The sequence below is a fragment of the Myotis lucifugus genome, unplaced genomic scaffold (genome assembly GCF_000147115.1).
Source record: "Myotis lucifugus unplaced genomic scaffold, Myoluc2.0 scaffold_57, whole genome shotgun sequence".
NCBI lineage: Eukaryota > Metazoa > Chordata > Mammalia > Chiroptera > Vespertilionidae > Myotis > Myotis lucifugus.
Genome location: NW_005871105.1, coordinates 4,897,969 through 4,908,832, shown reverse-complemented (window position 1 = coordinate 4,908,832; position 10,864 = coordinate 4,897,969). Strand labels below are relative to the sequence as shown.

Here is a 10,864-nt window from a genome sequence, read left to right as displayed (position 1 = left end):
AGCCTAATATGCTAAGTGTCTGGTCATCTGGTCATCTGGTCGTCCGGTTGTCCATTCAACCAATCAAAGCATAATATTCTAATGATATGCTAAGGCCACTCAACTGCTCACTATGATGTGCACTGACCACTAGGGGGCAGACAGTCGACCAGTTGACCAGTCACTATGATGTGCACTGACCACCAGGGGGCAGATGCTCCGACTGGTAAGTTAGCTTTGCTGCTGGGGTCCGGCCAATCAGGATTGAGCAAGACGGGCCACACATGCCCTGGAGCCTTCCCGCGGTCCCTCCCCAGCTGACCAACCTCCGATCGTGCACCCGTGGGGTCCCTCGGCCTGGCCTGGGCCCTCTTGCAATCCAGGACCCCTCTGGAGATGTCTGAAAGCTGGTTTTGGCCTAATCACACAGGCCAGGCTGAGGGACTCCACTGGTGACGAATTCGTGCACTGGGCCTCTAGTATATGTATATAAAGTAGAAATCACAAAATAATTTTCAAAAATAAATCCATATCATTAACCATCAATTTTAATCATTATCTTCAATATATGTGAATAGATTAAATCCACCTATGAGAAAAACAGATTGTTAGGTTAGAATTTTGAAAGAAATACAGCTCTATATTGTTCTTAAGCCTTAGGTTAGGCTTGAGCTAAGAAAAAGAGACAAGAATTAAATTGTAGGTAAAATTAGAATCTTGATTTACACTTGATTTTTCTTTTTAATATCTAAAATTAACTGAAAAGCTTTGAATCTTCTCAAAATTCTGAGAAGGGTTGAGAAGATTGATCCTGAAGAGTGTGCTCAAATTGATTTCCACAGTCTGGATTATTCATCATCAGCCCAGCCAGGTCTGCTCACAGTGCTCCATGCAAACCTTTGTTTCATTAGTGCTGCCAAGTTGACATGCGCTCTGAAGGCCTTTCCTGGTAGCTCATATCATGTTTTCAAAGACACATTCTAAACAATTGTCCTCCCCAAAGGAACTGCACTGCAGTCTTCAAAATGCCCAACTTACAAAGTAATGTGATGTAACAGAGAGAAAAATTCACACTTAAACTTTTCTTACTAAGTCAATTCCTTCTTCTTAGGATGAATTATTATCCATAAAAGTGGGCTTCCATATGATTATCCTACCAGTCAGTTCTCCAGAAATGTCCATATCTGCATGCTTCCCAAATATGAATATAGTTTGGACTCAAGCTGTAATTCCTACTATATCAGTAAAAATCAATACCTCATTAAGTTACTTAAACAGGGAGTTTGTAAATAAAAGAAGTTGTGAGAAAAATAGTTCATGCACACAATGTGACTAAAATTATCATTGGAAATAATTAAGTATTTAAATATATGCACACATATAAAATTGTAAATATCTTCTACCACTAAGCTTTATACCATATAGATCATATATAAATATGATTTTTATCTTTATGTATTTCTGGAAGTGTTGTTTCATTTGTTTGACAACCCTTTCAAAAACATCAATAACACCAATACTCTCAAAACGCCAACAACAACTACTTTTTCCATCTTTTACTGACATTTCCTTTTTCTTGTGACTAGCAACCAACACATTTCTTTATTTATAAACCTCCGCACTATAGTTGTATGAGAGGCACTTCAAATCTCATTACAGACACTGGGCTGTCCCAGGTTATACAGAGAGAGACAGAGGCATGAGATTAGCATATAAACTACAAACAGGCTATGTATGGAAATGGATAGACTGCATGGTTAAAAATAATTCCAAAATGAAAACCTATATCTATCTCTTCAGAACACATGCCTGGTGACATCTGTATTGTAATAGAAAATCTTGAGTCTTTATTGAATAGTCAGCCTTTGACACTTGATTTTACTGCTCATCGTTGATTCTCACATTGCAAAGAAAACTTCCTTTTTCTATCTTTCTACATATTCAGTTATCATTATTACTAGAGGCTCTGTGCACAGATTCATGTACCGGTGGGGTCCCTCAGCCTGGCCTGTGGGGATTGGGCTGGAACCAGCTCTCCAACATCCCCCAAGGGGTCCTGGATTTTGAGAGGGCGGTTCTCAGGTGATGCACCCTGGAGTCAGGCTCCCTCTTCTCTGGTTCCAGTTGTGTCACCTGAGAACCGCAGCTGCCAAGTCACCACAGCTTGGCAGCTCCTGCATTGAGCATCCGCCCTCTGGTGGTCATTGCACATCATAGCTACCAGTCAGACAGGCAGACGGTCGGACAGTCTCTTAGACTTTTATATATATAGATACTCACATAATCATCCTCAATAAATGTAAGCACATATGTTTATGTCAGAATGTGCATAATTAGGTATATTTATGTACATGTGCATGTGCAATGCTGTAACAGCTGTACCGGAAAAGACTGTTTTCCAAGTGTGACCTGTGAGGAATAAACAGAAGGAGAAAATTCAGTATTTTTAAAATCTACTAGCAGATAAGACTGAAGTATCATCAGTAAATTATCTTGTTTGATTGCCATTGTCTTTTAAGATTGCTAATATGTCTGCTTCTTGCTGATGAGGAAACTAAAATTCAAATAACTTGCTAAAATGTACACATTAGCTAATTATGAAAATGCAATTCAAGCTGAGGTCTAACTCCCAAGCTCTTATTCTTTACACAAAAATTACTCATGTTTGTGCTTGTATTCAACTACAGTATGGGATGTGTGTTTGCCTAAATACATTTTTATTTAAAGACACTGTGAATAGACGTTTGTACCTGCACTGACTATGTGATCACAGGCTGAGAACATCAAATAGACTGTCTGAAAATAACTTATCCAGCACCAGGCTTTGTTGACAATTAGGAAAAGATATGACAAGTGAAGCGGCATATCCAACATCAATACAGCAGAGACCTCGAACTGTCAGGCAGATGCCTGCGTCCATTTCCCCCACTGGGATATGTTGTGGTTCCATGATAATGAGTAACTGAGGGCAAGTTTCACTAAAGGAAACCTGTTGGTTTTGGAGTCTGTGCACGTGTTTATCATGCTGGTCATGGAGCTCCATTCTGGTTATGTAACAAGCTTTCTTCAGTGCAGCGCTGGTCCCTATACTGAAAATTTGTCTGAGCAATGAGGTATAAGCTTCAAAATGCATTCCTACATGAGTAATTAGTACATAACAGCACATGCAATACCCTCATTTATCTTCTGGCTAGTCCATTCCTTTAGTCAATATTAGAAAGAACATCAAGTTGTAGTCAAAATGACATTAGATGTGTTTAGGAAGGAAATAAGATATAAGGTATATGGCCTCCCTGTTAACTCTTTTTCTCTGCAGACTCTACTAGTAGCACATACACTGATATAATTTGTACCTGGATCTTAAAAAACATGGAAAGACCGATATATTCATCTGCCTAAAAACAGAGTATGGTTATGATTATCTATATAGTGTATGAGGTTTATAGCAAATGAATGCATTTACAAATCACTTTAGGGATTAATAAAGCTCTTTCAGAATTAACACATTAAGTTGCTGGTTACTGTTTCAATGTGTTTGGCACAGACTTCTGAGAGTCTGTCTAGAAAATGCAAAAGGCCCTGGAACGGCTCTCAAAAAGATCTCCTTTCTCAGTTATGCCAATTAACGTTTACTGAGTTTTTAGGTCCTCTCTTTGACCATCAGTAATTCACATCAAAACACAAATTAACCCCTTAATTTTTATGTTTTTTGCTATAGATTAGCAGATTTAATAGAAGAAAAGTGGTAAAATAGATGAACTTTAGGAAAAGAAAGGGCTTAGCAGGTTCTCAGAGGGGGCACAGTGTAAAAACAGTGATCTACTTGGGAATGAAGAAAATTGGGATGATGCCAATACAGAATAGGAAAGAGAAAGAGAACTAGGAGAGCACTCAACACAAATACAGCATCCTTACCATTTTGACAATGACAAATCCTGATGGTGTCTCCCTGACCACACCACTGAATCAACATCCTAGCTGTCATATGTTGTTGGTCCTTGCATACATCATTCTCCACTCTGCCTGAATTAGTCTTGTCAGCTGATGAGTAATAGCTTTATGAAGTCCAACATTTCTGTCTCGAAATAGAGGCATTAAAGTTTCCCTTCAATCCTTTTATCAATTCAGAATTACAGGAAAGACATCATTTGTCTATTAGTAATAAATAATGAGAAAAGTTGGCTTTAGAATAAATGCAGTTTAGACTTGTGTGGATATTGCATCTATAACTGAAAGAGAATGCTCTGCAATGAGAAGGGAGCAATAAGAGTAAATTTAAAAGAACATGAAAATTAAAAATATGATCACTGAAATAAAAATTCAACTGAGAATTAGATGATAAAATGGAGATCATCTCCCAGAAATCAGAGCAATTAAAACGAGTGGAAAATATGAAAGAAAATAGAGAAGGTCTAAAACTTTAGAAGATCAATTTATGACATCAAACATGCAATTAATAAAAATTTGAGAAAGAGAATGAAGAACTAAGGGGAGAAATTATTATTTAAGCAATAAAACCAAACATCCCAGAGTGTGAAAAAGCCTCTAGATTCAAAATAAAAGTTACTTTATATTGGAAAGGGGGTGAGGGGAAGCAATGCTAATTTTTTATTACCTAAATACCTACCTTTAATTTTACCTAATATAGTTATGGTATTTACTTGTGTAGGTTATGACAATAAAATAAAAGATTTACTTCTTAAAAGTTTGACTTACTAAAAATTTAACATTCAAATGAGTGCCATCGTCCATGTTATTCACCTTGAAAGGCTAAGCATATAGCAGTGATGCTGCAAATGTTTTTGGAAATCCTTTGAAATGATCTTCCAAGTCAACTTAGGAAACTGTATTTGTCATTTTATAGTTTTATATTTTATTTGTAAATCAAAAATTCCACATCTAACAAACATAAAATGAGATGCTGGAAATTGTTGCCACAGTCTTCTAGCATAGAATCAACTGGCAGCTCAGATAACATAGATGAATGTACATCTGACAGATGGAGAGCGATAGGAGGCCACTGTACCTGGAACAGCCCAAGGAACAGATGGCATTTGTCTGTGTTTTTAAACAGGAATGGAGAGACACATTTATCTTATTTGAAATGATCATCCGGAAAGATTTCAAAGGGACAGAAAAGCACCTTAAGAATCACGTGGTGAGCAAACAATGAGGATTTGTAAATTTTATGTGTTACAAAAGGATTGACCGCCTTTTCTTTCTATTAAGAACATTGCCATCTAAGAAAGGTTGATTTAAAGCCCAAATCAAAATTTAGGAAATACATATTTTAAGACTCTGTAGATCTTAATCTTTTTACTAGCCCAATTACACAAATGCACATTTATGTCCAACTTCTGGTAGAACCTATTATTTTTCAGAATGCCTTTTGCTTAATATTTGAAAACTCTTTATCTGTCTTGTCATGCTCCCTGGGTTCCCTAAGTGATAGAAATTAATATGATAAACTAATTGGCCAAAGGTGGTAATGATGGATAATGGAGTCTTATTTCTCCTTAAAACCTTCCCAAACTAATGGTATAGTGATAAGACATCTTTTTTGATACCAAAAAAACTTGTATATATACTTTAAAGTGATCATTTATCAACCAAAGCATTTGTATGCATGCATATAAGCCTAACCAATGGACACAGACACCAGGGGGATGAGGGCATGAATGGGGGGCAGGGGGAACAATGGGGGGATAAGGACACATATCTCATACTTTAATCAATAAAGAAAAAAATATATAAAAAATAAAAATAAAGTGATCATTTAGAATCTCCTTCACCTTGTAAAACTAGGAAGGCTGTCAGTAGTCAACATATTTTTAGAATTTCTCTTGCAATTGTCTTTATACAAGTTCTGAGAACAAAACAAAACAAAAATTATTACCTTCCATTCACATTGTGGTTACCATATACATGCCAATCTAATAAAATATCTTACTTATCACTTTGGGGTTCAAATAATTTCTAGAAACCAGTTTAACCCAATTCTCCACCAATCAAAAGGAATGCAGACTTCCATAAGAATTTGATGTGGATTCTGAGGATCCAGACCTCAATTTGAATCCTGTCTCTACACTTATAACCATGGAACCTTGGGCAAATATTACTTAAACTCTCCAAGCTTAATTTTCTCATCTATGAAATGATAGTGATAATGTTGCTAATGTCTGAGCCAAAAATCATGATGCCAGAAGGTGGAGGACAAGAAGTAAATTGTATGCATTCTGTGATCCAGAGCCTACTAGCACACAACATATAGTATGCATTCAGTAGGTGTTTATTGACCACATACATGATGGTTTTATTTAAAAGCTATGGCTACTGGAATAAGAGTTTGAACATTTTATTAAGAGGATTGAGGACAAACAATTTAAGAATTGTTTAAAAAATAAAAGGAGAAGAAATATGTGAAGGGTATAGAAGAGGGTGCTTTAGAGAAATGGAGAGCAGTAGACATGAACTGAAAAAGAGATGATAGCTAACTCAAGGTCACAAGAACACCTGCATGCATTTATCAACCAGGATACGGTGTAAGATTTTAGAAAAGGAAGAAAAAGGAATCAAGTAGAAAGATTAATATGTCCAGAGTGAAATACAAGTCAAACATTAATTTAGGAGCTCAAGTCTTACACTGAGGACACTATGTATGGAGAATGTGAATCCAAATTCAGCTGTCCATGCACACTGAGAAGCAGAGGGAGGCAATCTACAGAAAGCAAAAATAGGCCCAACTGGTGTAGCTCAGTGGTTGAGTATTGACTGATGAACCAGGAGGCCATGGGTTCAATTCCTAGTCAAGGCACATGCCTGGGTTTCAGGCTCTGTCCCCAGTGTGTGGCATGCAGGAGGCGGCTGATCAATGATTCTCTCTCATCATTGGTGTCTCTCTCTCTCTCTCTCTCTCTCTCTCTCTCTCTCTCTCTCCCACTTCTCTCCAAAATGAATAAAAATGTATTTTTTAAAAAGAAGAAAGAAAACAAAAATGAAGCTGATCTGCTTGAGAAGCCACAGGAGAGACCTCACAGCCTTGAGAGATGGAGAGAGAAGCACCAGGTCATGGCTGTCCAGCTCCTTGCCCAGGGCCTCCTGAGGACCACCTGCACCTCCGACTGCTCAGTCCCACAAAGCAGCTCTGAATCCTTGCGATATTTTCCTAGTTTAATTCAGCTAATTTTAATGAATTTCTATTCTTTGCAACCAGACTTTCTGGATTGTAACAGAAAGATTCATAGAGTGCAACTTATCAAAATTTGTATCATACTTGAGTTTTAATCATGGATATACCAGATATAATTTTCCTATGAACAAACCCAAGATAATACTATTTCCCGTGGCTCCAGGTAATGAGTCTGGAGAGGTAGGCAGAGGCCATGTCCTTAAAGACCTAGAGAAGTCACTTAAGATAAGGACAGAAAGCCCTGCTCTGACTTCAGCAAATAGAGAAAGAGAAAGGGGGTGGGGAGGAGGGAAAGAATGAGGAAAGAAGAGAAGAATGGAAGGAGGGAGGGAGGAAGGGAGGGAGGGAGGGAGGAAAGAGAGAAGTAGGTAATGAGTGTCCTCATAAAGAGTTGTTTTGGTCGAAAGTTGAGGGCCTGGTTAATATGATCCTTCATCTCGAAATATCATATTATTTTGTATTGTAAAAATGATGTAAAAATAGCATGTATTTGACTCTATTCTTATAGTCATTTTTCTGCCCATGTATTAGTGCATTTTATACCAATCTCCTTTAACATTTAGGTCATGATCATTTGTACTTTCAAAACCACCTATCATTTGAAACTCTTATAAATTTGGGAATTCATATCTTATCAGTCCTAGTGAGAGACAGAGCAATGTCTCTGATGAAGCTGAAAGCTTATCTCCCAGCTTCTTTTGCAGCTGGGGTGTGCTAGATGTGGTCCAGAATTGACCAATCAGATTTACCAAACTTAGACTTGAACAAGAGTTGGTGATTCAAAGATGCGGGAACCTTGCAAACTCCATTCTGGTGACGGGAACGGCAACAGCAGCAAAAACCTTAGGTTTCCTGAGACAGCAGGGACAGCCCAGGGGTCTGGTGCCATGAGAGTCCGCGTCAGCACCAGAGCAGCAGCCTCCCAGCAGGGCGCATCGGGGCACCTATTAGCCTGGTCTCGGCTGATGCCTAGCTTCCTTGTTCTGAGCTTTCCAATCCTACAGTCAGTAATGTTCCCAGGAGCCTCTCAGGAAATCGATTTTCTGCTTAAATCTGTCAGAGTTGTTTTCTGATCCTTGCAACTAACGAACCTTGACGGATACAATTTCGTTTCTTGTACTATATTGCATGGGTGAATGTATACTCCACCAACCTGCCTTCTTCTCACAGCACCCTGGGAATAGAGAGAGAAGTGCATGCTCTTATTCTGTATTTATAGGAAGAAGTTAAATTGATAGAAACATGCAAGATGCTGTGTTTGTTTCTGATTGCTGCTGTAACAAATTACCATGAACTGAGTAACTTAAAACAACACGAATTTATTCTCTTACAGTCGGTTACGTTCTGGAAATCAGAAATCCAAAATGAGTCTTACTGGGCTAAAACCAAGGTGTTGAAAGACTTTGTTTCTTCTGGAGGCTCCAGGGGGCAAGCCATTCCTTGCCTCTTCTCATTTCTCGAGGCTATCTGCATTCCTTGTCTAATGGACACACCCCTTAGATATCTCGCTTCCTTCCTCGAATTTCCTACTACTGCCTCTGATCTCTTTACAATTACTTTTACGATAATCCAGAATAATCTCCTCATCTCAAGATTCTCAACCACATTTTCTAAGTCCCTTTTGCCATATAAGGTAACATTTACATTTAAGAGTGAACATCTCTGAGGGGCCATTATTCATTCTACTATAAGCATCTAGACCACCTATTATTAAGTACACCCTAAATTAAATACTCTCAGGTCCTTCGGGGACCTCTGGCCTCCTTTAAAATAGAAGTCCTTAGTTTCTTCCAGCCCTCAGCCCACTTCCAGGGATAAAGCAGACTCAAGTTGTATAAAGTTGCTGGCTGCCAAAGTCAAGGAAACAGAGAAAGTGTTCTTGAGAAGACACCTTAGGGAGAAAAAAGTCACACATATAGACATATGGAGTGGTGTGGCCTGTCACATTGCCTGGCTAGCTTGGTTGTGACACAAAGAATGTACATCACCAACGTATGCTTGCCACATGTCCCAGGCAAAGGGGAACATTCTAGTCAGTCCTCTATCCGCCAGTATATTCTGTATTTGACAACCATGAATATCAGTATAGGACAGCATAGTCATTATATAAGTGCAGTACCTTTATTTTCCCTATGAGGATATGTTCTCATCTATATATATAAAGGCCTAAGTGACCGTTATGACTGAACGACTGGAACAACCAGAACGACCGGTTGACTAGTCGTTATGATGCACATTGACCACCAGGGGGCAAATGCTCAACACAGGAGCTGCCCCCTGGTGGTCAGTGCACTCCCACAGCCAAGCTCGCACAGCCAGCCAACCTCCTGCAGCCCCTCCTCCCAACTGGCCTGCCCCCCATAGGCCTCAATCGCCCTCCAGGCCAAGGGACCCCACCCATGCACAAATTTGTGCACTGGGCCTCTAATCACATATAATACATGCTTTAAGAAGAGGAAGGAACACCGCCTTATGGCTTCATTGGGTGATCATGTAATTGCCTCTACATGTTGGGAGACTACTGTACAGCACATCTCTTCTTGTTGAACAAAACTGCCTTGCATCGCCAAAGCAGCAGCCCCGCCTCCCTATGATCACTCTGCTCTAGTTGTTAACCTCCTGATTGCTTTTGCTTTCCCTTCAACATCCCAATTAGCTCTGCAGAGCTCCACACAGGTTCTCTTCCTAAAGGTCATTCTGTGAATTTAAGAACTACTGCATATTCGTTGGTTCCAGTGTATCAGAGTATATCTGCCTTTACTTGTGCTGAGTTTCATTCCTTTCCTTTCTTTTGGTTGGTCAATTAATGCCTTTGTTTCCTTCCAACTATTAATATGAAGTATCTCCTTGTTTTACATCATTAGATTTCCTCTGCTTTATCTAGAATTGTCACTTGTCTTCAAATATTTAAAGGGTGGTTATGTGATCAAAAAATACAAATTATTAGGGATAGCTCTCAGGGAAGAATTGCAGGAACTAGTCACTAGAAATTATGATGAAATAGATCTTGGTTTATGTTAAGAAAGGCTTTCAAACAGTGCCCTTCAGAGGTGGAATAAGCTGCCTTACATAGAATAAATTATTAGAAGTTTTTACACAAAGGCCAGGGGGTCATCGATTAGGAGCAGCATTATAAATAGAGGAAATTCCATCACTAAACAAATGGTTGGGTCAACTGATAAAACCTATAATTCCAAGTCATATGATATATGTCTTTAAATGTGTTTTTGCTTGTATTTGATACTTACTTCAAATTTACAATACCTCCCTTAGATTCCACATATGAATGAAATCATATGTGTTTCTCTGACTGGCTTATTTAACTTAGCATAATGCTCTCGAAGTCCATCCATGCTGTCGCAAAGGGTAAAATTTCCTTTTTTTTTTTTTTATGGTCAAGTAATTTCCCATTGTGTAAATGTACCACAGCTTTTTTTATCTGCTCATCTACTGATGGACGCTTGGTCTGCTTTCAAATCTTGGCTATTGTAAATAATGCTGCAATGAACATAGGGGCACATATAGTCTTTCAAAGTAGTGTTTCTGGTTTCTTCAGATAAATTCCCAGAAGTTGAATAGCGAGGTCAAAAGGCAGTTCCATTTTTAATTTTTTGAGGTAACTCCATACTGCTTTCCACAGTGGCTGCACCAATCTGTATTTCCAATAGTGCACGAAGTTCCCTTTTCTCTGAATCC

The 10,864-nt window shown here is 38.7% G+C and overlaps 1 long non-coding RNA gene across 1 annotated transcript; it reads right to left on the bottom strand.

Annotated features, from left to right (window-relative positions):
- Nucleotides 1–2,123: 2,123 nt before the first annotated feature.
- On the bottom strand, nucleotides 2,124–6,532 carry LOC111826151. The gene is made up of 3 exons (XR_002829404.1): nucleotides 5,772–6,532; nucleotides 3,895–4,131; nucleotides 2,124–2,388 (listed from the first exon to the last, which is right to left on the bottom strand). It is a non-coding gene; the product is annotated as an uncharacterized LOC111826151 (long non-coding RNA).
- Between the last annotated feature and the right edge of the window lie 4,332 nt (nucleotides 6,533–10,864).